The following is a 25,620-nucleotide window of genomic DNA, read 5'->3' as shown; positions in this document are numbered from 1 at the left end:
CTTGAACCCCTAATCGGAACCCCAAACTTCAAACTAGAACCGCGAACCCCTAACCCCAAACGCTGAACCCCAAACCACAAACACGAACCCTGAACCCGAACCCTAAGTAGAGAGGGGATTCCCCGCACCCGAACTCTGAACCTGAACCCTAACAAGTTGGGGGGATGCCAGAACCCTAAACCTAACCCTAACAATAAAACTCTAACATAAACATAAACTTTTCTGGCCTAAGCCCCGCCCCTTGCTGTCCCTCACCCCCTAAAAGCAAACGAGGCAAAACTGGGACTTGAATGCCTGACCTACAGAGCCAAGTTGGATGTTTAACTGGTTGTCAGCCTAACCGCTTCGCTAGAGAGGATTACTGGGTTTTGTTTTGCTCCCAGGCGCTCTTCAAGCCTCACCCCGCCACTGCAGGCTAATAAAGAACTATGGACCCTATTAGCGCTCACTTTACCTGTAACCCTAGAGTTAATGCCAACCCTAACCGTAACCCGAACCCTGACCCTGACATGAACCCTAACCCAAACCCGAACTCTAAGAAGAGGGGGGTCCCCGAATTCTAACCTGAACCCGAACCCTAACAAGTGGGGGGGGGGGTTGCCCGAACCCTAACCCTAAGCTTAACAATAAACCTCTAAAATAAAAAAATTTTCTGGTCTAAGCCCTGGCTCTTGCAGTCCCCTGCCCCTTAAAAGCGAAAAGGTCAGACTGGAGACTTGAACTCCTGATTTACAGGCCATAGTCTGCCCGCCTACTGGCCCGCCTAACCCCTATGATACAGAGGCTTGCTGCTTTCAGCAGGGCTCCCGAACCCTCTTCAAGCCTCGGCCCGCCAGGGCAGGCTAATAAAGAACTATGGGCCCTATTAGGGCTCACTTTAAGCTGTAACCCCAACACTAATGCTAACCCTAACCGTAACCCGAACCCTGACCCTGACATGAACCCTAACCCAAACCCGAACTCTTAGAAGAGGGGGGATCCCCAAATTCTAACCCTAACCCTGAACCCGAACCTGAACAAGTTGGGGGGTTGCCCGAACCCTAACCCTAAGCTAAACAATAAACCTCTAAAATAAAAATAAACGTTTTTGGTCTAAGTCCCGCCTGTTGCTGTCCCCCGCCCCCTAAGAGCAAAAGAGTTAAGCTGCAGACTTGAACTCCTGACTTACAGACCATCGTCTGCCTGCTCACCAGTGCACCTAACCGCTACGCTACAGAGGCTTGCTGTTCTGACAGAGCTCCCGGACCCTCTTCAAGCCTCTGCCCGCCAGGGTCTGGCTCTATAGACTATCATGGCTGTCCTAGGTCATCTTTGCTTTCTATAGTCATAGTTTTATCCCTAAATCATAGACAGATCAGCTGAGAAAAAGCTTGGATTGTCTCGGTGGGGTGGATTTGCTTGTCCTTGTGTTTCACCTGGAGGCAGTCGCGGTCCCGCGGGCCTGTCCTGGAAGGGGGCGTGGGGGTGGGGCGCACCGTGAGCGCGTCGGGGGCGGGGCGAGCCTGGGCTGCTGGTCAGGAGCGCGGCTCACGTGAGCGGGTCTGGGGCGGGATGAACATGGCGGCGCGTCGGGGGCCAGGGCTCTCAGGGCTCGCCATTGCAGCTGGGAATGCTCGTTTCGTGGGCTCCTGGGTCCCCGTCGATTGGCATCCAGCGAGCAGAGCGCAGGGCTGTGGGCCACAGGTAAGGGAACTCGGACTGGGCGGAGCAGGGAACCATGTATTCTGCCCTCTTTGTTTGCAGTCTCGGAGCCGACTAAAATGGCGGTCGCAGAAAAGCCTCGCCTTTGAGGTCAAGGGTTTTACTGCTTTACCCCTTTGCATAAAGCTCAGACCCGCGCGGTTTTCCCAAGCAGCCTAGTGTATTGCTTCCTACAGGCCTGGAGAGGATAACAGGCAGGAAGGCCAGGGGTCTCCAGACAGAGAAAATAGACTGCAAGTGTCAGACGTTTTTTTCTCTCTCTTAAGAGGCCGGAGGAGACAAAAGAGTGCTGCATTTTTTTTTCTCCATGTTGATACAAATTTAAAAGGTTTCTCAGAAATTTCTGTGTTGCCATGACCACTCCTGGCTCCACCTGAATTTAACTTTCCTCAAACCTTGAACTAAGCAATGCATTTTTCTTATGGAAATGTTTGTCTTAAGGTATGCTAATGTACTATGTATTTACCCAAGGCTCTGTCTTCAGGTCAGTTTCCCCTAAAGGCTCAGAAAAAACTTGACAAACCAGTATGTTTTACTCATACCTTGTTCTCTTAATCTATGTGAATGAAACTATATATTTGCTTGGAAATCTGCCTTTCTTCAAGATTCATGTCCATCATTTTATGGCCTGGGATGACTCATCTGCTGCCAATGTTATCTCAATGCATGCTGTGGGTGAGGGGCCTGGTGCCATTCTCTGACACATTGTCTTTCTTTCATTAGCAGACTGCTAGTGGCTCTATAACATCTGGCTAAAGACTAGCAGGGGGTACTCTTCCCCCTTTTACTGTCTACGTCAGCAGCTCTCTCGATCTCTTTTATATTTTAATAAAACTTTTTAACAGAAAACCTCTGAGCCATCAAGCTTCGTCACTTGCCCTGGATTGAATTCTCCTCTGGAGTCCAAGAATGCTGGCATCTTTTGTGGTTTAGCAACCACCTTTCAGCCTTTTGAAATTCATATTGAATCTTCATTTCAGATTGAAGATGCATTCCATGGTATTGCCAACTGAAGCCTTTTCATCGCTATGGCATATCTGTCCATGTCTTTAGGGTATTTTTCAGCAATCATGTATCATTTCCAGTGTGCCAGTCTTGTTATCCTCATTCTGTCCATAGCAAAGTCTTTTATTAATGTTGACATGACTGAAAGGGAATCGTTTGTTTAAATTCCTTTTCAGATTGTTATTTGCTGGTGTATACAGATAACACTGTGTCATCATTCATTTGTATCAGTTTGGACAGCTTGATAGTTGTCTTTAGTTTCTTTAATTTCTCATAATTTAAGATGACCCTGTCTCATATATTTACAGTCTCACCCCTAGTCTCAGTCATTTCTTCAAAGAACTGTCCTTTTTTTAAACATTACATTATTTTTGACTGTGCTGGGTCTTTATTGCTCGTTTGTCTAGTTGTAGTGAGCAGAGGCTACCCTCTAGTTGCTGTGCCATGGCTTCTCATTGCAGTGCTTTCTCTGTTTGCAGAACTTGGGCTCTGGAGCATGCAAACTTCAAGAGCTGTTCAAGGGCTTCATTGCCCCTGGGCGTGTGGAATCTCCTACACAGGAATTGAACCCGTGTTCCCTGCATCGGTAGGCAGATTCTTTACCACCGGGCCATTGGAGATGTTTCCTGTTCCCTTTTATTAGAGAATGATATTTAAAACATACATGTAGGAGCTCAATATGCTCAGCTGACAATACATGGATATATATATATATATATATACATGTATTCCAGCTCACCTTTGAACATATTCAGTTAAAGGTAATTTGTGATGTCTCCAACCTGATCCACCACGACATGGACATTGTAACGTTTCCTTTTGTTTATCTGTAACTTTGCATTCCAATGGTAAGATACCTGGCTTCCACCGCTTGTCATACACAGAATTCAGTGCTTGTCCCACGTGGTTACTGAAAAAAAAACTGTCAGATTGTCTTTCAAAGGGGGCTCTGCATGCATTGCACCAGTATCTTGAGTATGTTTTTGTATGATAGTTTACTATCAGTATACCCTCAGTGGCCAGGTGTCTATTTCAGTCGCTACCAATTATGAATGGGCTTGTTTGCTCTAGTGTTCTTGGACAATTCGAATACAGTTTCTTTGTCAGATATGCATTGTTTTAGGAAAACAGTTTTATTGATTGTTGGCTGTGTTGCCTCTTTGTGTGTGGGCTTTTCTCTAGTTTTGGTGAGCATGGGCCATAACTAGTGGTTTGCAGGCTTCTCACTGCAGTGTCTCCTCTTGTTGAGGGGCACAGGCTCACGGGCTTCAGTGGCTGCAGCATGTGAACTCGGCATCGTGGCTTCCAGGATCTAGAGCACAGGCTCGCTCGGCTGTTGTGGCACACGGGCTCCATAGGATGTGGGATCTTCCCATCCTAGGGATCGCACATGCATCTCCAGCACCGGGGGGTGGATTCTTTACTATGGAACCACCAGGGCATATTTTAGACTAGTTTTCCACACATGTATCTAGTGAAAGAGGCCAGGATCAAGAGGCATGGCAGCTGGGAATCCTCAGCCCCAGCTCTGGTGTGCTATCCAAAGCTCTGGGGCCTTTGGTGAGCAGCTCAGCTTCCCTGGGACTGTTTCCTCCCATCAGAAATGCCCTGCTTTTGGACTGTAGCCCACCAAGCTCCTCTGTCCCTGGGATTTCTGAGACCAGAGTACTGCAGGTGGTGCCATTTCCTTCTCTGCTGCTGCTGCTGCTGCTGCTGCTGCTGCTGCTGCTGCTGCTGCTGCTGCTGCTGCTGCGTCGCTTCAGTCGTGCCTGACTCTGCGCGATCCCATAGACAGCAGCCTACCAGGCTCCTCTGTCCCTGGGATTCTCCAGGCAAGAACACTGGAGTGGGTTGCCATGTCCTTCTCCAGTGCATGAAAGTGAAAAGTGAAAGTGAAGCCACTCAGTGAAGTCGTGTCCGTCTCTTAGTGACCCCGGGGTTGCAGCCTACCAGGCTCCTCTGTCCGTGGGATTCTCCAGGCAATGGTACTGGAGTGGGCTGCCATTGCCTTCTCTGATTTCCTTCTCTGCAAGATAGCGTTTTGAAGATATTTTCTCCTGGATATTGCTTTTGATGAAGGAAGGGGGATCCCTTTCAGGGCTTGAGAGTGAGTTCTTGTCTGACACTGGGCAATGAGTTGTCTGAGGAGAGGAGTGCTGTCCAAGCGAGAGGCTTTATTGGGAAGGGCTGCCAGGGTGGAGGGCAGGAGGGTGAGGGAAACGGAGAGAACCACTCTGTCACGTGGCTCACAGTCTCAGGTTTTATGGTCATCGGGCTCATTTCTGGTTTGTCTCTTGCCAGGCATTCTGAATTGGGATCCTTCTTGGGGGCACACGCATCACTCAGCTGAGATGGATTCCAGCGAAGTGGATCCTGGGAGGTTGGTAGGACCTCTGAACTGGAGCCTCCCATCTCCTGACCTCTCCAGAATTCTGGTTGGTGGTAGCTTGTTCGTTCCTTGTTCCTTCCCAGGACCTCCTGTTGTAAGATGATTCCTGCAAGTGTTTTCTTTTCTCTGTTGCCTGGCCAGGGTGGGTGGTCCGTGGTTCATTTAACAGTTTGTTTTTGGTTCTCTCGAGTAAGGTCCTCCACAGGGTAAATGTATGAAATGATAAAAGGCAATGTTTTAAATAATTTATATTCATAATTTGGTAAGTTGGCTTGTTTTGTGTATGTTAGACCTGATCACCAGACCAACGGTCATGTAGAACTTTTGCAGTTTTCTAAAATTCTATAGTTTTTTAAATGGAGTTACCTTGTTGCAAAGTTTGTGTTTATGTTCATATTTTTTTAAAGTTATTTCTTTTAGTTGATTGATCATTGCTTTACAATATTGGTTTGATTTGTCATACATCCACATGAATTAACCATAGGTGTACCTATGTCCTCTTGCTCTTGAATCTCCCTCCCACCTCGCACGCATTCCCACCTCTCCAGGTTACTACTGAGCCCCAGTTTGAGTTCCCTGAATCATACAGCAAATTCCCATTGGTTGTCTATTTACAAATGTAGGTGTACCTGCATCCATGCTGCTCTCTCCATTCATCTCACCCTCTCCCTCTTGTTCCCCACCCTCGTCTGTAAGTCTGTTCTCTATGTCTGCACCTCCATTGCTGCTCTGTGAACAGACTCGTCAGTACCATCCTTCTAGATTCCATGTTTTTCTCTCTTTGACTGACTTCCCTCCCCTTTATTAGAACAAACTCAAATGTGTTCCTTTTTATGGCTGCATTCCATGCAGGCTCTGATTGTTCCTTAGCCATGTTTTGCGGAGGGTCATGGAGCTATTCTGCTCCATTTCAGTTTGGGCTTCCAGTCTGAGTGCTCGCAGCAGAGCTGCTTCTGGGTGAGCCCTCTGAGGTCTGTGAGCACCGGGCTGCCCGCTCTTCTCTTGTGGCCCGCAGGGGGCGCCAAAGGCCCCTCTGACCCGCGGGCGCAGGACGCTTTGCCTTTAGACTCTGCTCCGTGAGCAGCTGGCGGGAGCTTTGTCTCCTCAGGACCATCGGGGCTCAGGCTTCTGGATAACAGGGCTGCATCCAGGCTGAGAGGAGCAGGGTTGCCTCAGTGCCCACCAGCAGGGAGGCGCTGCAAGAGCGAAAAATGAGGATGGAGTAGACGTTTCCTGTGTCCAGCTGAGGGCTGACTGGAGGTCCATCTCAGAGGACTCAGGGGGAAAGAGCTCCGTGTGCAAAGCGGTGGGTTTTCAGTTAGATTTGCCTTAGATGATGTAGAGGATGAACACTGATGTTCTTCCGTGTAGGTGGCCATTTTCCTGTCACTGTTTCTTGAGAAGACTGTCCTTTCCTCTTCGCTCGTTCCTGGTTTGATTTTCAGGAACTGACCATGTACAGGTGGGTTCGTTTCTGGGCTCTCTATTCTCTCCTGGAGTCCATGTGTCTGTGTTCCTGCCAGTTCCTCACTGTGGTGGTCACTACAGCTCCGTGATGTAGTTTGAAGAGGGATAGGAAGATGCCTCCAGCTGTGTTCCTCTTTCTCAGAGTCTTTTTGGCCGTTTAAGGTCCTGTTCAACAGTAGCAGCCTAATATTAGGAATATTTCTATTTCTGTGAAAAATGCCATTGAATATTATTTTGTGATTGCAGTCCGTGTATTTGTTGATGACTTTGGTTGGAATGGACCTTTTAATTCCTCATTGTTCCAGTGCATGAGCGTGGAATAATTTTCTGTGTGTTTGTATTTTCTTTGGTTTCTTTATCAGTGCCTTCTAGTTTTCTGACTACTGGTTTTTTATGTTCTTGATTAAGTTTGTTGCTAGATGTTTTATTTAAGTGGGATTTTCTTAATATTTTTTTCTGATTGTTATTAGTGTATAGAAATGCAAGTGATTTTTGGACTGTAAAGGGTAGTATTTTATGATTGTAAATTAATCCAAAATGATTCAGCTTTACTGAATGTAGTCTAACAACTTTTTGTGAAGTGATGTGGAACATTTTATCTGTAAGATCTGTTTCTCCTGCAGTAGGTCATCCAGAGGACCCAAGACATGGTGGTTACTAATAGACTTCCCACACTACTTCTTCATTCCACGTGGACTCCTTCACGGGCAGTGAGCATCGCAGCTTCCCTTGAACTTCATCTGGGTAAGTCTTGGCCTGTATCAGAAAGTTTCCTGCCTGTCTGCTCTAAATTTCTTTTGTGGTATTGACATGGTTGTTTTGAAACCTAGTATACTTTCCAGTCATTTAAAATGTACAGAAAATGCCTAGCAATGGGAACAAGTGCTAGCATTTGCCACATCATCTAAAATACTCTATGTGTTTTATCCAAAATGGGTACCTTCTGCAGAACCAGCACATAATCTCCAAAATCAGGAAATCATATGGTACCTACATTATAATGTAATCCACTGCCCCACTTCCACTTTTAGCAATTGTTCAAGTGTATGAATATATCTTTTGTTTCCATCGTCATCCTTTTTTCTTTATTTAGAGTGTTACTGAGATTTTCAGTTATTTGGACAAACTTGATGGATTGAAAGCAGACATGGTGAATAAGGGTTCTGGGTGGCCTTTTCTATGTGGATTTCTTTTTCACTGAAGATGGTTTTAATATTTATTCATGTGGTAACATGTATGAATCCTGCATTCTTTCTCCCCCCCCCCCCATAGTAATTAAAAATAAATAATATGCCATTTACCATTTAGATATTTGTAAGCATACAGTGTTGTAGCAGACAACCTTTTCTTGTTTTGCAAACCAGTTTAATAATGTGCACCTTGTGCGTGCTTTGGAGAAACTCAGGAAACTGAGTCAGTGACTGAAATGGCCCAAGATATCACCTTAGATTCCATCTTCATCTGAAAACAAAACAGGCACTTTCTGGTGGTCCAGTGGCTGAGACTGGACACTCCCAAAGAAGGAGGCCCAGGTTCATTCCCTGATCCAAGAGCTAGATCTCCCATGCCACAAAGGAGAATTTGCATGTTGTAGCTAAATATCTGGCTTACCTCAATGAAGGTTGACCTGGCGCAGCCAAATTAAAAAAGAAACAAATATTTTACAGATACAACCAAAGGAAAGGAAGGGTATGGTTGTTGTGCAGATTTACGGCTTAGCTTTCCCTATCGATAGAAAAGAAAAAAGAGTTTCAAAAGACTGTGTCTCATCCTTCTATCTGGCATATAGAGAGGATTCCTTTGAAATGAGATTTCTCTGGTAAATGTGACTCACAGAAGAGCTGTCTTGAACTTGGGTTTCAGAGATGATCATGTGTCCTCTAAAAAAAAAAGTTAATTGGGTCCCACTAATTCTCATGCTGAGGTGGTATATTTTGTGGTAGCATTTGCTCCCCTTCACTTTGGATGTATCCCCATTTGTTTACACTGTCATCTACTGAAGACATCCTGATATTTGAAAGTTTTTAGTTATTACAAGTAGAGCTGTTGTATATAATCATGTGATACTTTTTGTCTGGACGTTTTCAAAGCTGTTTAGTAAGTGCTAGCCATATAGTATTCAGGTCACAGGTGAGCTTTGTTTAGCTGTGGAAAAATCCAGCTATGTTTCTCTGTGGCATGTGGGATCTTCTGGGGTAAGGGATCAAACTAGAGTGTCTTGCATTGTCAGGCAGATTCTTTACCACTGAGCCACCGGAGAAGTTGTGCCCTACCCCCGTTTTTTTTTTTTTGAGTTTACTGGATCTAATAGGTGTGCAGTGCTACCTCACTGTTATTTTAGTTTGTAATTTCCTAATGATATGTGATTTTGAGTCTTTTTGATAGGCTTATTTGCTATCTTTATATTTTTGTAGGCCAGGTGTTTAGGTGTATACATTTTTTATGAGATTGTTCTAGATTTTTTGGTATATTTGGAGTACAATCCTTTATCAGATATGTATTTTATAAATATATTTTCCTGTGGCTTGTGTTTAAGTTTTGTGAATAAGGTTTTTCACAGTTTAAATGTCTAATTCTTTAAAGTTAATGTTATATATGTTTTATATCCTTTTTTGGATAGACTTTAGTGTGTTGTTGTTGTTGTTGTTAAATTTTATAAGCAGAAGTGAGGTACTGTAGATACAGTTTTAAGCTAAGCTGAGGTACCATAGATACAGTTTTGCCTTTTGTCTGTTAAGAAGTTTGAGTGAGTTTGGTGTACACTGTATATAACATTATGTCTACATTCATTTGACTGGATATAGCTTCCAATTATTTGTCTAATTGGTTTTGGAGATATCACGGGAAGTCAGTTTTTCCAAGGGAAACTGAGGTCCATGAAACATGAACTCTTTTCGATCGGTCGGAATCACTCTCTGCTATTTCTGACAGATTTGACTTGTTTGGATATCTCGTATGAGTGGAATCACAGAACGTTTGTCTTTTCTTGGTCTGGTTTATTTCACATGATCTAATGACCATAAGGTTTGTCCACATTGTCGCATTGTCAGAATTACTGACTTTGAAGGGCCGAATCAGATTCCATTGTGTGTATACCACAGTTTGTTTATGGAATTGGCTGCCATGGACACTTAGATCACTTCTGTTTGTTTGCCAGTGTGAATCATGCTGTTGTGAGTATGACGGAAGAAGTATCCATTTTTTCAGCCCCCTTTCCCAATCCTTTTGGGTACATAGCTTGAATTGGAATCGAACTATGTATTTATTCCATGTGTTTGTTTTGGAGTCATTTCTGTAATGTCTTGCAGAGTGGCAGCACCATTTAATGTACTTTTTCGTATGGTGGAATACCGTTCAAGCTTCTGAATATACCTTGTGTTGCATATTCAGTCTCCCACCAACGGACACTTGAATGAGTTCTACCTTTGAGCTATTGTGAATGTCACTATGAGTATTTGTGTACCAGTTTTTGTTTGAATTATTAACAAGTACATTACTATATATAAAAGAAGCCACAAGGACCTACTGTACAGTTTAGGAAACTATTAAATATCTTATGATAATGTATAATGGAAGAGAATCTCAAAAGGAATATATGAAAAGCACATAGTAACCATGATATTTATTGTGCCAACACTATGAGTTATCATAGCACTACTCAACGTGTATTTATACATGTCAGTAAAATATTCACATCTGTAAGGATATTATAAAAAATTATATAAAAAATCAAGAATTCAAACAGAGATTAAATAAACTTCCTGTCATTGCTCATCATCATTTATACATTCATACTACCTGTAACACTCATTGTATAAGTGCTGGACTAGCAATTGATGTTCTCGTAAACCAAGAGATTGTGAAGGTGTAAGGAAATATAGCTTATTGAATTCCTTAATGAAGGATTATAGAACTCTATGTCCATGAAGTGAATGAAATTCCATTTTATTGAACCACATTCTTACTAGAGTGATGAGCTTCCACCCCACCCAACGTTAGTTCACAATGAAATCCTGCAGTCCTCTGGCCTCAATGTCTGCTTCCTGCTACCGAGAAAGAAAAGATGAGGAAGTCCTGACAAAACCGATGCTATTTTTCTTTTTCTGATTTGTATTTTATCGCAGGGCTTGGCAAAAAGAGGGCCCAACCTGTTTTTAGAGTTCCATCCCAAGGGTCCCTCTGGCATGTTCCCTATGTTGACAAAGTGCTGATTATTTTCAACAAAGGACAATGATCTGCACTTCACTATCTGTTGCTTGAGCTGGAATAGCGGGCATCCCTTGAAGTGCATTCCTTCATGCTGAAGTAGGCATCCCTGAAGCAATAGTATAAGAGGAACACATTTATCACGTAGACATCGCAGCCCATGCATTTGTAATAATTTTTCAGTTATACCCATCATCATCGGAGGAACTGACTTGTCCCAGTAACAACGAGAGTACCCAGTATAACAGTTCCTTGACTTATGAGTACTTCCTATGAGTACCCTTATGAGTACTTCTTCCAATGTTGTTTCTCCTACTTTGGTCATGAACAGTAGAAGCTGATGGCAGTGGTCCTTGAAATGTATGTCGATTCCTAGGTGGCACAGTTGATAAATAAAAAATCTGCCTACCAGTGCAGGAGGGGGAAGTGATGTGGGTTTGATCCCTGGTTCAGGAAGATAACAATTCATACACATGTTTTATGTGAACCAGTTTGATACTCATGAGTTTTTTCTTCTGTATACAGAAAAACAAATGCTGTTCAAGGACACTGAAAGAACCCTGATGTTGAAAATCAGATCTGTATTGTGAGCAATGCTTAGATATCCATGAGTCGAAGCATAGTATTATGCCTATCATCCTTGTATTTCTCTCAGTGAAATATGTTGAGGAAAACTCTTCATTCGTGGTCTAGATTCACGAAGAAGCTAAATAGCATTCATCCTTTACGTTGACAACTGTGAATTTAAATCTCCTGTGAATCCTATGTGACAACCACACATACCAACATGAGTTATCAGTATTATATCAATATTTTTAGTCCTATTGTATGTCAACTAAAAAAATCAGTATATAATTGTACATGAAGTCAAGACATAAAATCAGTGCAAATACAAAATGTTCCATCCTTTGAGAAAGGGAGAAAAACATCTCTGTGCTTAGCCTATTGCATTTTTATGTATTAGACCCTTAAGTAGTTTATTCACCACACCCTGTGAATGATTCACAAATCTTCAGAGAAGAAAGGATCATTTCTCTTGAACAATGAGTAGTTCAACTATTCTCAAAGCAAAGCCATAAGTGAGTCTTATTTTGGGTGAGACCATGAAAACTCAGCGTTTTCATTATGCTTGTGCTTATGATGGGAGGAGGTCTGAGAAAGCACTTCTGAAGGTTTATTCATACCAGTCGTTCTCATATGTATCGAGTCTTTAAAGGTCGAATCACCAAGGTGTTGCTTCTACACTTGTACTAGGCTGAGCAGCAACATTCCCTTTCTCCGTAAGTGCAGTAGACGTGTTCCCAACCTGTCTGTCTTCTGTCCTCTGGAGTATGCATTGCTTGAGCTCATCACAGCCTAGTAGATGGAAATCATCAGGATATTCTGGAAACCCTTTTTATTTCAGTCTGTTCAGGAGGTTACCACTGCTGCAAACCTCTGGATTTTACCAAGCGCTTTTAACAACCTCAGATGAAGGATATAAGTCAACACTGGTGACAGCCACGGGCTTCCATGGCCTATCCATGATTGTTGGCTTTGCTTTCATAATCATCCTGTTTCTTATACCAGCTAAACTGTCAGTGTATTTTTTAATTACCATTTTATCTTTGATGGTTTTTAGAGCTATTATGGATTTTCCTATATATCTTCACTTATCGGTGAGGGTCTTATGTTAGTAGTAGTTATGACAACTGACTTTCTGTCTGTTAGCTGTGGCAGAATAAAAAAAGAATGACCCACTGTATATTATTAATATTATGTATCAATATATTGTTAGTTTTATTGTTTGCAGTCATCCAATTCCAAGTTTCTGAAATAAACTTTCAGAAAAATCACATCCTTTTGAATGCCCATTTGACTGAATAGGAGCACGGAAATGTTCTTCCATAAAATTGTTTACAGTTTCCATTCCGTTTCTCCTGTTTGATGTAGATATTGGCCTTTGGTTCTATCAGTAGCTTTGCAAGTAAAAAAAAAAATTAATTAGAGCTCGTATGGTAATTTTACTGTTAGCAATAAGTTTAGCATAAAATGAACACAGAAGAGGTTACAGTAGACCAAATATGAAAGTCAGTTTAAAAGAAAACATAGTGTTGAATGTTTACAGTAGGAATATAGTTATGAAGTTCCTTTATTATTATTCTATCCTTTCCTTTTGTTTTGCAGGGGTGTTAATGTACAGATTCCAGTACTATGGCTAGAGCGAATAATAGTATCATTATTCTTGAGAGCAACTCTACTAAGTCTTCACGCTCATGTCACTCAAGGTTTTTTAATACCTATTATGTTAGTCGTGTTTGTAGTTTGTGAAGTCACATAAGTTGCATTCATTCAAGCAATAGTATCAAACAGCTATGGCATCAATTATAGATGTGAATCGATATCGAATGTGAATCCATTTCACTGTGACAAGTTATTATTGTAGATATTCTATTCATGCCAGTAACAAAGCTGTGCAGAAATAATACAATGTTTATTAAGAAAATAAGATTTACTAATTTGTTTTATTATTCTATTTCTTTTAAACAGATTTAATGACAACAGGCTCAACTTTTCATTCACTTGTATGACTATGAGCAGTTTGACCAAGTTGAAGAAGATGACTCGTTTGTAGTCTTCCTCATCAGCTCATTCCATCTACTGGCTTTAAAATCATTTAGTACAGAGCTCACCGTCTAGGTGTTCATCCAGTGTTTTGTTTGCTTATCATGCAGGATCATTTTAAAAGGAAAAGTATGTGTGTATGAGTTAGAGCTCTGATCCCAGGAGTCCATGTAGAAGCTTCCCCTGAGAAATGTATCGTTTTTGCACCAATGCTACTGAAATGTGTGAATGTGGTATACCACGCGTCCCAATAAGTGTAAACAGCGTCATAGGCTACTTATTTGAAATGACCAGTACTCATGACATTCCATTCAACTGAGGACTAAATATAGCCAACGTAGGCTGTGTTTGCCAAATAGACTTTGAAGTATTCTTCACACAGTCCTTCATCGATGCCAGTTTTCAGATCGAAGAAACCCTTGCTCCATGAAGTTTGTGAACACATATACTCATGTTTTGTTTGAGATTTTAAAGTCATTCTTCAGTTTTGTTGGAGGAATGGTTCTGTATATGCCCCGTGGATCCCCAAATCCACTGATGTTCATGTGTCTTGGGGCTTCCCAGGTGGTTCTAGTGGTAAAGAACATGCAGAACATACCCATGCAGGAGACATGGGAGGTATGGATTCCATCCCTGGGGCAGGAAGATCTCCTGAGGGAGAGCATGGCAACCCCCTCCAGTATCTTTGCCTAGAGAATCTCATGGAGAGAGGAGCCTGGTGGGGCCTAGTCCATATGATCCCAAGGAGTTGGACACAATGTAAGTGACTTCGCACAGCACATGATTCGTTGTCATAGCTAATATAATGGAGATGACATAAAAAGAAGCACCAGCGGGCGAAAGTCAATATCCATCACTTTTAAACTTTGGAATGTATTGTGATATTTTACATCCATATTTGTATGACTTGATAGTTGGAGAATCGATGCATGTGAAGGCCTGGTTGTGTTATATGTATGTTGAGGGAAGATATATTTTTATGTGGTTTGACATATAGGTCCCATTTCATTCGTAGACATATGCATACTCATCACTTATCATCATTTTTTTTTTTTGAAAAGACCATTGTTTGGAAAGGTTGTTGTCTAACCATGAAAGATGCTTGAATTCTTGGGCTCCTTAGAGGAAGAATTCAACCCGGGGCCAGTGATGAGGCTTGATCAGTCAGAGCTTTTGTGTCCCAACGTTTTATTAAAGTATAAAAGAGAGAAAGCTTCTGACATAGACATCAGAAGGGGGCAGAAAGAGTGCCCCCCTACTCATCTTTGGCTGGATGTTATCTAGCTACTAGCAGTCTACTCATTAGAGAAAGGAATGGCAGCAGACCCCTCACCCACAAGATATATGGAGATGACCGTGGCACCAGGTGAGTCATCCTGGGCCATAAAACGATTGATATGAGCAAATGGATAGCTTCATTCACATAGATCAGGAGAGCCATGTATGAGTAAAGCATATTGGTTTGTCAAGTCAGTTCTGAGCCTTTAGGCAGAACCTACTTGAAGATAGAGTCTAGGGTAAATACATAGTACATTCACATAGCTTAAGGCAAACCTTTCCATGAGAAAAATGCCTTGGTCAGCTCAAAGTATGAGAAAAGTGAAGTTCAGGCGGAACCAGGTGTCATTATAGCAACACAGAATTGTAAGAGAAAATCTCTGTTTAAATTTGTATCAAGAAGGGGAAAAAAGATAACAGCTTGTTTCCTCCTGCCTCGGAAGTGACAGATAACAACTGTCTGACACTTGCACCCCATTTCCTCCCTTTGGAGACCCCTGGCCTTCCTGGCTGTTACCCTCTCAGTTTCATTCATTGAGCGTTTTCTGCCTTGTGAAACATTGGGCATAGAAGTATGTGTTTATTTAGGGGTATTTCATCCAATTTCATTTAAATGCATATGTGAATTAGAAAGTTTGACATGCTGTTGCTTTGTATACCGATTGGGAAATGTGAGCCTCCAAGCTTAATTTAGTTTTTCATGTTCATTTTTCTTTTTAGGGGTACAAAGAAAAATAATATGACTGTTAAGATCAGCTTTCGTATTTTTTGCCAAATATGAATTGGGATCACATCGATCAGAGATGAGTCTGTGCATGAAAGCCCTAATAACTAATGCTAATTGACTTCACTACCATGGGATGTTTTCATATCTATTGAGGATTTACTTCATGTATTTCGATTTTAACTTTCTGTCTTACAGCCTTGTTTGTAGATCAAAGCTATTTGAAATTGTCATCTGGTTTCAAATGGCTTGTGAGGTTATTCATGAGTGGTTCATAAAACCGAATGGATTGTACGTAGCCATACTTTGTTGTCATTCTATGAATTTGAAGAATGTCTGAAGAATGTCTGCAGTTATGCCTTAAAGATTCATACAATTGATGTCCAATATTTATCTCAAAAGACTTGCTTTCAATTTGTAGTTTCCTATGCGTATGTCTTTCTTTATGGATTTGGGTAGAACTTGTATTGGAACACTGAAAAATCTGTGATATCAACCGTGCTGACCTTTCTGGTGGTCATCATTAAGATTTTCACGCTCTATGGATCCTAGTGGAAACAGGTGCTGTTCATCCTACTTTTGTGAAGATTGAACTCATCGTAGAAAGTGGAATTTGTTGAAATATTTATGGTATAAATAAATCTTGTCTCTATAATTACCCAGAGTCCTGGTGCGTATTTGATTGCTAAGTTATAAAATGTATGAGATAGATGTGATCCATCAATGGCGACTGGATAAGTGGTGGAGAGGTATTTTGGTGATGCAAGAGATTTAAATGATATGATCATAGTATTTATATCCCTTTTATGTGGATAATGGGTCTTGGATCCATGTTTGAAACCTTACAACCTCGTCTTTTGTTATGCATGGGAAGTGTCAAAAATGAAGAAGATGCGGGTAGGTACTTCAAGGGTAAGTATAGGGCTGAGGGCGTGACTATGATGTGGGTTAGGGTTAGGATGTGGATGGGGGTCCGGTTAGGGTAGGGTAAAGGTTAGAGTTCGTGGAGGAGCCCTCCAAACTTGTTAGGGTGAGGGGTGAGGTGTGAGGGTTCAGGATGAGGGTGAGGGTAAGGATTCAGGGTGAGGGTTAGGATTCAGGATGAGGGTGAGGATTCAGGGAGAGGGTGAGGGTGAGGGTTCAGGGAGAGGGTGAGGGTGAGGGTTCAGGGAGAGGGTGAGGGTGAGGGTTCAGGGAGAGGGTGAGGGTGAGGGTTCAGGGTGAGGGCGTGGGTGAGGGTAAGGGTTCGGGGTGAGGGTTCAGAGTGAGCGTTCAGGGTGAAGGTGTGGGCCTCACATCTGATACAGGATTGTACTCCAAATATACCCATCCCTTCCCTTGAACAGACCTCTCACTATGGGAGCCCTTGGCAGTGTGGAACCCACCGGCCCCTAAGGCCTCCCAAAGGACGCCTGGGGCCTAGGTGCAAAGGCAATACAGGAGTGGAGCTGAGGCCAGGAAGGCGCCAGTGGCGTCTCCCAACTTCGCAAAGGCTGCTCCTTCCTGGGTAGGAAGCCTAGCAGCGAGGCAAGTCTGGGCAAGGTTCGCCCAGGGCAGAGCAGCCTCGCACCAGGAACTCTGCCAGATCGGGCCTCTGAGCAGAGCTGGAGCTCTGCCATCCTGGAGGCGCACTCGACTCCGCCCAAGCAGGGCTTGCAGCCTAAGGCGGCTGGGCTGCTTCGTCTTCCCCCTAGGAAGCTCGATTCCCGCATGCTGTTCACTCGGCTTCCAGGCGCCGGCTCCCTGCCCCTCCTTACGGTCTAGGATCAGGGGCTGCTTCCCCTGAGCTGGGGCTGTGGGCAGGAGCCCAGACACACAGGTGCAGGACCCAACCACCTGCACACGTCTCTGCTGGAGAGGAGAGCGCTAGGGAACCTACGTGTGTGAGGCAGCTACTGGGCGCCCACGGAGTCAGACTCGAGGTGTGCGGGGCTCCAGAGCCCCGCCAGGGGTCCAAGGAGCCTGGTGCTCACCGTGCGGCGCTGAGTCTGGGCTGTCAAGCAACCGCTGGAGGAGACCTGCACTTGCCCTTCCCTTGCATCTGACAGAGCTCTCCCTGCTGGAGCCCTTGGCAGTGTGCAACCCACCGGCCCCTAAGACATCCCCAAGGACGCCTGGTGCAAAGGCAAGGCAGGAGCAGAGCTGAGGCCAGGAAGGCGACAGTGGCATCTCCCAGGCTCAAGGAGCCTGCTCCTTCCATGGCAGGAAGCCTAGCAGCCAGGCAAGTCAGGGCAAGGCTCGGCCAGGGCAGAGCAGCCTCAGACCAGGAACTCTGCCAGATCGGGCCTCTGAGCAGAGCTGGAGATCTGCCATACTGGAGGCGCGCTCAGATCCAGCCAAGCAGGGCTTGAGCCGCACGTGGCTGGGCTGCCTCTTCTTACCTCGAGGAGGCTTGCCACCTTGAATGCTCTTCCTTCGGCTTCCAGGCGCGGAAGCTCTGTGCCTCCTGCAGGTCTTGGCTCAGGGGCTGCTTGCCCTGAGCTGGGGCTGTGGGCGGGAGTCAAGACACGCAGGGGCATACCCCAAACTGCTGCACACTTCTCTGCTGGGGAAGAGAGTGCAAGGGAACGACATGTGAGAGGCAGCTGATCGGCACCCACGGAGTCAGCCTCCAGGTATGCCGGGATGGAGACCCCAGCCAGTGGCCCTGGGAGGTGCGTTTCTTCGTGCGGCGCTGAGTCTCGGCGACCAAGCAACCGCTGGAGGATCCCTGCACTTGCCCTTCCCTTCCCTCTCACAGAGCTCGCCCTGCCTGAGCTCTTGGCAGCATGCAAGCCACCGGCCCCTAAGCATTACCCACGGACGCCTGGGGTCTAGGTTCAAAGGCAAGGCAGATGAGGAGCTGAGGTCAGGAAGGCGCCAGTGGCGTCTCCCAGGCTCACGCAGCCTGCTCCTTCCTGGGCAGGAAGCCTAGCAGTGAGGCAAGTCTGGGCAAGGCTCGCCCAGGGCAGAGCAGCCTCGCGCCAGCAACTCTGCCAGATCGGGCCTCTGAGCAGAGCTGGAGCCCTGCCGTCCTGGAGGCACACTCGGCTCCAGCCAAGTAGGGCTTGAATCAAAGGGGGCTGGGCTGCCTCTTCTTCCCTCGAGGAGGCTCGCCTCCCCGCCAGCTGTTCACTCGGCTTCCAGGTGGGGGCGCTCTGCGCCTCCTGCAGGTCTTGGCTCAGGGGCTGCTTGCCCTGAGCTGGGGCTGTGGGCGGGAGCCCAGGCACGCAGGGGCAGGCCCCAACCAGCTGCACACGTCTCTGCTAGGGAGGAGAGCGCTAGGGAAGCTACGTGTGTGAGTCAGCTGCTGGGTGCCCAGGGAGTCAGCCTCCGGGTGTGCGGGGCTGCAGACCCCAGCCAGGGGCCCTGGGAGCCTGGTGCACTCCGTGCGGCGCTGAGTCTTGGCGGCCAAGCAACCGCTGGAGGAGCCCTGCACTAGCCCTTCTCTTCCCTCGCACAGAGCTCTTCCGGCTTGAGCCCGTGGCAGTGTGCAACCACTGGCCCCTAAGCCCTCCCAATGGACGCCTGGGGCCTAGGTGCAAGGGCAAGGCAGGAGCGGAGCTGAGGCCAGGAAGGGGCCAGTGGCGTCTCCCAGCCTCGCGCAGCCGGCTCCTTCCTGGGCAGGAAGCCTAGCAGCGAGGCAAGTCTGGGCAAGGCTCGCCGAGGGCAGAGCAGCCTCGCGCCAGCAACTCTGCCAGATCGGGCCTCTGAGCAGAGCTGGAGCTCTGCCGTCCTGGAGGCGCACTCGGCTCCAGCCAAGTAGGGCTTGAGCCAAACGAGGCTGGGCTGCCTCTTCTTCCCTCGAGGAGGCTCGGCTCCCCGCCAGCTGTTCACTCGGCTTCCAGGTGGGGGCGCTCTGCGCCTTCTGCAGGTCTTGGCTCAGGGGCTGCTTGCCCTGAGCTGGGGCTGTGGGCGGGAGCCCAGGCACGCAGGGGCAGGCCCCAACCAGCTGCACACGTTTCTGCTGGGGAGGAGAGCGCTAGGGAAGCTACGTGTGTGAGGCAGCTGCTGGACTCCCAGGGAGTCAGCCTCCGGGTGTGCGGGGCTGCAGACCCCAGCCAGGGGCCCTGGGAGCCTGGTGCACTCCGTGCGGCGTTGAGTCTGGGCAGCCAAGCAACCGCTGGAGGAGCCCTGCTCTAGCCCTTCCTTTCCCTGGCACAGAGCACTTCCTGCTGGAGCCCTTGGCAGTGTGCAAGCCACCGGCCCCTAAGCCTTCCCCAAGGAAGCCTGGGGCCTAGGTGCAAAGGCAAGGCAGGAGCGGAGCTGAGGCCAGGAAGGAGCCAGTGGCGTCTCCCAGCCTCGCTCAGCCGGCTCCTTCCTGGGCAGGAAGCCTAGCAGCGAGGCAAGTCTGGGCAAGGCTTGCCCAGGGTAGAGCAGCCTCGCGCCAGCAACTCTGCCAGATCGGTGCTCTCAGCAGAGCTCGAGCTTTGCCGTCCTGGAGGCGCACTCGGCTCCAGCCAAGTAGGGCTTGAGACAAACGACGCTGGGCTGCCTCTTCTTCCCTCGAGGGCGCTCGCCTCCCCGCCAGCTGTTCACTCGGCTTCCAGGTGGGGGCGCTCAGCGACTCGTGCAAGTCTTGGCTCAGGGGCTGCTTGCCCTGAACTGGGGCTGTGGGCGGGAGCCCAGCCACGCAGGGGCAGGCCCCAACCAGCTGCACACGTCTCTGCTGGGGAGGAGAGCGCTAGGGAAGCTACGTGTGTGAGGAAGCTGCTGGGCGCCCAGTGAGTCAGCCTCCGGGTGTGCGGGGCTGCAGACCCCAGCCAGGGGTCCTGGGAGGCTGCTGCACTCCGTTCGGCGCTGAGTCTGGGCGGCCAAGCAACCGCTGGAGGTGCCCTGCACTTGCCTTTCCTTCCCTCTCACAGAGCTCTCCCTGCTGGAACCCTTGGCAGTGTGCAAGCCACCGGCTCCTAAGCCCTCCCTAAGGACGCCTGGGGCCTAGGTGCAAAGGCAAGGTAGGAGGGGAAATGAGGCCAGGAAGGCGCCAGTGGCGTCTCCCAGCCTCGCGCAGCCTGCTTCTTCCGCGCAGGAAGCCTTGCAGCGAGGCAAATCTGGGCAAGGCTCGCCCAGGGCAGTGCAGCCTCGCGCCAGCAACTCTGCCAGATCGGGGCTCTGAGCAGAGCTGGAGCTCTGCCGTTCTGGAGGCGCACTCGGCTCCAGCCAAGTAGGGCTTGAGCCAAACGAGGCTGGGCTGCCTCTTCTTCCCTCGAGGAGTATCACCTACCTCCCAGCTGTTCACTCGGCTTCCAGGTGGGGGCGCTCTGCTCCTCCTGCAGGTCTTGGGTCAGGGGCTGCTTGCCCTGAGCTGAGGCTGTGGGCGGGAGGCCAGGCACGCAGGGGCAGGCCCCAACCAGCTGCACACGTCTCTGCTGGGGAGGAGAGCGCTAGGGAAGCTACGTGTGAGAGGCAGCTGCTGGGCGCCCAGGGAGTCAGCCTCCGGGTGTGCGGGGCTGCAGACCCCAGCCAGGGGCCATGGGAGCCTGGTGCACTCCGTGCAGCGCTGAGTCTGGGCGGCCAAGCAACCGCTGGAGGAGCCCTGCACTAACCCTTCCCTTCCCTCGCACAGAGCTCTTCCTGCTGGAGCCCTAGCCACGGGCCCCTAAGCCCTCCCCAAGGACGCCTGGGGCCTAGGTGAAAAGGCGAGGAAGGAGAGGAGCTGAGGCGAGGAAGGAGCCGGTGGCGTCTCCCAGCCTCGCGCAGCCTGCTCCTTCCGGGGCAGGAAGCCTAGCAGCGAGGCAAGTCTGGGCAAGGCTCGCCCAGGGCAGAGCAGCCTCGTGCCAGCAACTCTGCCAGATCGGGGCTCTGAGCAGAGCTGGAGCTCTGCCGTCCTGGAGGCGCACTCGGCTCCAGCCAAGTAGGGCTTGAGCCAAACGAGGCTGGGCTGCCTCTTCTTCCCTCGAGTAGGCTCGGCTCCCCGCCAGTTGTTCACTCGGCTTCCAGGTGGGGGCGCTCTGCGCCTCCTGCAGGTCTTGGCTCAGGGGCTGCTTGCCCTGAGCTGGGGCTGTGGGCGGGAGCCCAGGCACGCAGGGGCAGGCCCCAACCAGCTGCACACGTCTCTGCTGGAGAGGAGAGCGCTAGGGAAGCTACGTGTGTGAGGCAGCTGCTGGGCGCCCAGGGAGTCAGCGTCCGGGTGTGCGGGGCTGCAGACCCCAGCCAGGGGCCCTGGGAGCCTGGTGCACTCAGTGCGGGGCTGAGTCTGGGCGGTCAAGAAACCGCTGGAGGAGCCCAGCACTAACCCTTCCCTTCCCTCGCACAGAGTTCTTCCTGCTGGAGCCCTTGGCAGTGTGCAAGCCACCGGCCCCTAAGCCCTCCCAATGGACGCCTGGGAACTAGGTGCAAGGGCCAGGCAGGAGCGGAGCTGAGGCCAGGAAGGCGCCAGTGGCGGCTCCCAGCCTCGCGCAGCCGGCTCCTTCCTGGGCAGGAAGCCTAGCAGTGAGGCAAGTCTGGGCAAGGCTCGCCCAGGCCAGAGCATCCTCGCGCCTGCAACTCTGCCAGATCGGGGCTCTGAGCAGAGCTGGAGCTCTGCCGTTCTGGAGGCGCACTCGGCTCCAGCCAAGTAGGGCTTGAGCCAAACGAGGCTGGGCTGCCTCTTCTTCCCTCAAGGAGGCTCACCTACCCGCCAGCTGTTCACTCGGCTTCCAGGTGGGGGCGCTCTGCGCCTCCTTCAGTTCTTGGCTCAGGGGCTGCTTGCCCTGAGCTGGGGCTGTGGGCGGGAGCCCAGGCACGCAGGGGCAGGCCCCAACCAGCTGCACACGTCTCTGCTGGGGAGGAGAGCGCTAGGGAAGCTACGTGTGAGAGGCAGCTGCTGGGCGCCCAGGGAGTCAGCCTCCGGGTGTGCAGGGCTGCAGACCCCAGCCAGGGGCCATGGGAGCCTGGTGCACTCCGTGCAGCGCTGAGTCTGGGAGGCCAAGCAACCGCTGGAGGAGCCCTGCACTAACCCTTCCCTTCCTTCGCACAGAGCTCTTCCTGCTGGAGCCCTAGCCACGGGCCCCTAAGCCCTCCCCAAGGACGCCTGGGGCCTAGGTGCAAAGGCGAGGCAGGAGCGGAGCTGAGGCGAGGAAGGAGCCGGTGGCGTCTCCCAGCCTCGCGCAGCCGGCTCCTTCCTGGGCAGGAAGCCTAGCAGCGAGGCAAGTCTGGGCAAGGCTCGCCCAGGGCAGAGCAGCCTCGCGCCATCAACTCTGCCAGATCGGGGCTCTGAGCAGCGCTGGAGCTCTGCCGTCCTGGAGGCGCACTCGGCTCCAGCCAAGTAGGGCTTGAGCCAAAGGAGGCTGGGCTGCCTCTTCTTCCCTCGAGGGGGCTCGCCTCCCCGCCAGCTGTTCACTCGGCTTCCAGGTGGGGGCGCTCAGCGACTCGTGCAGGTCTTGGCTCAGGGGCTACTTGCCCTGAGCTGGGGCTGTGGGCGGGATCCCAGGCACGCAGGGGCAGGCCCCAACCAGCTGCACACGTCTCTGCTGGGGAGGAGAACGCTAGGGAATCTACGTGTGAGAGGCAGCTGCTGGGCGCCCAGGGAGTCAGCCTCAGGGTGTGCGGGGCTGCAGACCCCAGCCAGGGACCCTGGGAGCCTTTTGCACTCCGTGCGGCGATGAGTCTGGGCAGCCCAGCAACCGCTGGATGAGCCCTGCACTAGCCCTTCCCTTCCCTCGCACAGAGCTCTTCCTACTGGAGCCCTTGGCAGTGTGCAAGCCACCGGCCCCAAAGCCCTCCCAAAGGACGCCTGGGGCCTAGGAGGCCAGGAAGGCGCCAGTGGCGTCTCCCAGCCTCGCGCAGCCGGCTCCTTCCTGGGCAGGAAGCCTAGCAGCGAGGCAAGTCTGGGCAAGGCTCGCCCAGGGCAGAGCAGTCTCGCGCCAGCAACTCTGCCAGATCGGGCCTCTGAGCAGAGCTGGAGCTCTGCCGTCCTGGAGGCGCACTCGGCTCCAGCCAAGTAGGGCTTGAGCCAAACGAGGCTGGGCTGCCTCTTCTTCCCTCGAGGAGGCTCGGCTCCCCTCCAGCTGTTCACTCGGCTTCCAGGTGGGGGCGCTCTGCGCCTCCTGCAGGTCTTGGCTCAGGGGCTGCTTGCCCTGAGCTGGGGCTGTGGGCGGGAGCCCAGGCACGCAGGGGCAGGCCCCAACCAGCTGCACACGTCTCTGCTGGGGAGGAGAGCGCTAGGGAAGCTACGTGTGTGAGTCAGCTGCTGGGCGCCCAGGGAGTCAGCCTCCATGTGGGCGGGGATGCAGACCCCAGCCAGGGTCCCTGGCAGCCTGGTGCACTCCCTGCGGCGCTGAGTCTGGGCGGCCAAGCAACCGCTGGAGGAGCCCTGCACTAGCCCTTCTCTTCCCTCGCACAGAGCTCTTCTGGCTTGAGCCCTTGGCAGTGTGCAAGCCACTGGCCCCTAAGCCCTCCCAATGGACGCCTGGGGCCTAGGTGCAAGGGCAAGGCAGGAGCGGAGCTGAGGCCAGGAAGGCGCCAGTGGCGTCTCCCAGCCTCGCGCAGCCGGCTCCTTCCTGGGCAGGAAGCCTAGCAGCGAGGCAAGTCTGGGCAATGTTCGGCCAGGGCACAGCAGCCTCGCGCCAGCAACTCTGCCAGATCGGGCCTCTGAGCAGAGCTGGAGCTCTGCCGTCCTGGAGGCGCACTCGGCTCCAGCCAAGCAGGGCTTGAGCCAAACGAGGCTGGGCTGCCTCTTCTTCCCTCAAGGAGGCTCACCTCCCCGCCAGCTGTTCACTCGGCTTCCAGGTGGGGGCGCTCTGCGCCTCCTGCAGGTCTTGGCTCAGGGGCTACTTGCCCTGAGCTGGGGCTGTGGGCGTGAGCCCAGGGACGCAGGGGCAGGCCCCAACCAGCTGCACACGTCTCTGCTGGGGAGGAGAGCGCTAGGGAAGCTACGTGTGTGAGGCAGCTGCTGGGCGCCCAGGGAGTCAGCCTCCGGGTGTGCGGGGCTGCAGACAAAAGCCACGGGCCCTGGGAGGCTGGTACACTCCGTTCGGCGCTGAGTCTGTGCGGCCAAGCAACCGCTGGAGGTGCCCTACACTTGCCTTTCTTTCCCTCTCACAGAGCTCTCCCTGCTGGAACCCTTGGCAGTGTGCAAGCCACCGGTCCCTAAGCCCTCCCTAAGGATGCCTGGGGCCTAGGTGCAAAGGCAAGGCAGGACCAGAGCTGAGGCCAGGAAGGGGCAAATGGCGTCTCCCAGCCTCGCGCAGCCTGCTTCTTCCGGGCAGGAAGCCTAGCAGCCGGGCAAGTCTGGGCAAGGCTCGCCGAGGGCAGAGCAGCCTCGCGCGAGCAACTCTGCCAGATCGGGCCTCTGAGCAGAGCTGGAGCTCTGCCGTCCTGGAGGCGCACTCGGCTCCATCCAAGTAGGGCTTGAGCCAAACGAGGCTGGGCTGCCTCTTCTTCCCTCGAGGGGGCTCGCCTCCCCGCCAGCTGTTCACTAGGCTTCCAGGTGGGGGGGCTCAGCGACTCGTGCAGGTCTTCGCTCAGGGGCTGCTTGCCCTGATCTGGGGCTGTGGGCGGGAGCCCAGGCACGCAGGGGCAGGCCCCAACCAGCTGCACACGTCTCTGCTGGGGAGCAGAGCGCTAGGGAATCTTCGTGTGTGAGGCAGCTGCTGGGCGCCCAGGGAGTCAGCCTCCGGGTGTGCGGGGCTGAAGACCCCAGCCAGCGGCCCAGGGAGCCTGGTGCACTCCGTGCGGCACTGAGTCTGGGCGGCCAAGCAACCGCTGGAGGAGCCCAGCACTAACCCTTCCCTTCCCTCGCACAGAGCTCTTCCTGCTGGAGCCCTTGGCATGTGCAAGCCACCGGCCCCTAAGCCCTCCCAAAGGACGCCTGGGGCCTAGGTCCAAAGGTGAGGCAGGAGCGGAGCTGAGGCCAGGAAGGCGCCAGTGGCGTCTCCCAGCCTCGCGCAGCCTGCTCCTTCCTGGGCAGGAAGCCTAGCAGCCAGGCAAGTCTGGGCAAGGCTCGCCCAGGGCAGAGCAGCCTCGCGCCAGCATCTCTGCCAGATCGGGCCTCTGAGCAGAGCTGGAGCTCTGCCGTTCTGGAGGCGCACTCGGCTCCAGCCAAGTAGGGCTTGAGCCAAACGAGGCTGGGCTGCCTCTTCTTCCCTCGAGGAGGCTCGCCTCCCCGCCAGCTCTTCACTCGGCTTCCAGGTGGGGGCGCTCTTCGCCTCTTGCAGGTCTTGGCTCAGTGGCTGCTTGCCCTGAGCTGGGCCTGTGGGCCGGAGCCCAGGCACGCAGGGGCATTCCCCCAACCAGCTGCACACGTCTCTGCTGGGGAGGAGAGCGCTAGGGAAGCCAAGTGTGTAAG

The 25,620-nt window shown here is 50.8% G+C and overlaps 1 long non-coding RNA gene across 1 annotated transcript; it reads left to right on the top strand.

The window, feature by feature from the left end:
- The first annotated feature begins 1,529 nt into the window (after positions 1 to 1,529).
- LOC138427684 (uncharacterized) lies at positions 1,530 to 16,039 on the top strand. Its single transcript, XR_011252134.1, has 4 exons — positions 1,530 to 1,683; positions 5,008 to 5,141; positions 7,186 to 7,306; positions 13,298 to 16,039. It is a non-coding gene; the product is annotated as an uncharacterized lncRNA (long non-coding RNA).
- Positions 16,040 to 25,620: the final 9,581 nt, after the last annotated feature.

The sequence above is a fragment of the Ovis canadensis genome, chromosome 22 (genome assembly GCF_042477335.2).
Source record: "Ovis canadensis isolate MfBH-ARS-UI-01 breed Bighorn chromosome 22, ARS-UI_OviCan_v2, whole genome shotgun sequence".
In the NCBI taxonomy this organism is placed as follows: Eukaryota; Metazoa; Chordata; class Mammalia; order Artiodactyla; family Bovidae; genus Ovis; species Ovis canadensis.
The sequence above is the reverse complement of the archived record's forward strand: the minus strand, read 5'-3'. Positions and strand labels throughout refer to the sequence as shown.